At 39.7% G+C, this 1424-nt stretch overlaps 1 non-coding gene across 1 annotated transcript; it reads left to right on the top strand.

Annotated features, from left to right (window-relative positions):
• Positions 1-487: 487 nt before the first annotated feature.
• Positions 488-558, top strand: TRNAG-GCC. Its single transcript has one exon. It is a non-coding gene; the product is annotated as a tRNA-Gly (tRNA).
• Positions 559-1424: the final 866 nt, after the last annotated feature.

Raw genomic sequence — 1424 nt, 5'->3', positions numbered from 1 at the left:
GTGTGTGTGTGTGTGTGTGTGTGTTTGTGTGTTAGTGTGTGTGTGTGTGTGTGTGTGTTGCAATAAAACGTTTGCAGGTTGGCCGTCTCAAAACCCGGCACGCCACGTTGGGCTTCTTCGTCCCCCACGAGGAGGCTAAAGGAGATGCGAAAGTATGACACTGGAGATAACAAAAAAGAGGATATATGTTACGCTTTCACTTGCAATTTTTATCTTCAACAGGTAGCAAAGTAGGGAAAGATCGAAAAAGTGATGTCAGCAGATAGAAGAAAACAAGGGAATGTGAGAACATGTATTGCCAACGTGGCGAAAATGAGACGGGGGTAGATCTAGGGGAATATAAAAAAAGAAGAAAAAAATCTCTAAAAAGCAATTTATCAGTGCATAAGTACCAATTTCTTATAAATGCAATGTTTGCATGACGAAGCGTTCTAACTGTTCAAGTTAAAGTTGGATTTTACGCTTGTTTTGCAATAAGTAATTAAGGGCATCGGTGGTCTAGTGGTAGAATACTCGCCTGCCACGCGGGTGACCCGGGTTCGATTCCCGGCCGATGCAGTAGATTTTTTTTTTATGTAAACTGTAAAAGGGATGCTTTCAAGGCTCTTTAAATTTGTGGAGGTGTTTGTAGATGTCGAGGGGTTGTTTCCTTTCTTTCTTTTTTTCTTTCTTTCTCTCTTTTTTTTTTCTTTCTTTCTTTCTTTCCAGAGATAGAGAGAAATTGAATTCGGGTTTTTTGGTTTGTTTGTTTGTTTGGTTGTTTGTTTTGTTTTGTTGTTTGGGCTTGTTTAGAGGGATGTTGTTTAATTTTAGTTTTTGTGTTCACCTCTTAATTTATTGTGCACCTTGGTTTGAAAGCGCATGGGTTGATGGGTGAGAGTAGGAGGTTAAACATTATTACTCTTCTTCCTTTCCATATTTTTTAACTTTAGGAGGCCTCTACAGATGTGATAAGGGCAGATGTTTCGATGTGTCTCCGCCACAGTGTTTTCTACACACGATGCTGCGGTTTTTTTGTTTTAGTAAGTATTTTACGGCACTTGCAACACAACAAGCTCATATAAGTGCAGAAGATTAGAAAGAGTTACAAGAGGGTAACAAAGACAAAAAAGATTGTCTTATGTCTTAGTAGAGGTTTTACGGCGCTCGCAACTGCACAAGGCAACAAAGATTAAGGGGAAATGAGGGCGATAGATTTTTGAATAGGAAAGATGGAACAAACCACACTAGAGCACCCGCCAACCACCCTCACGATGCTGTTGTTAAGGCTGCCTCAATGAGTACCTACAGTTTGCCTGCCCTCTATGTTGTCAAAATGCTGCTGAACTTGACTAAAACGCTCACCTATTCTGAAGGTTGCCGTCTTATACACTGTCATTATGATGTATATTGTAAATAAAAATGATTTTTTTAAGTGCAAAGGG

Source organism: Aplysia californica, unplaced genomic scaffold (genome assembly GCF_000002075.1).
Source record: "Aplysia californica isolate F4 #8 unplaced genomic scaffold, AplCal3.0 scaffold00319, whole genome shotgun sequence".
NCBI classification, from domain to species: Eukaryota; Metazoa; Mollusca; class Gastropoda; order Aplysiida; family Aplysiidae; genus Aplysia; species Aplysia californica.
This window is presented reverse-complemented; position numbering and strand designations above follow the sequence as displayed.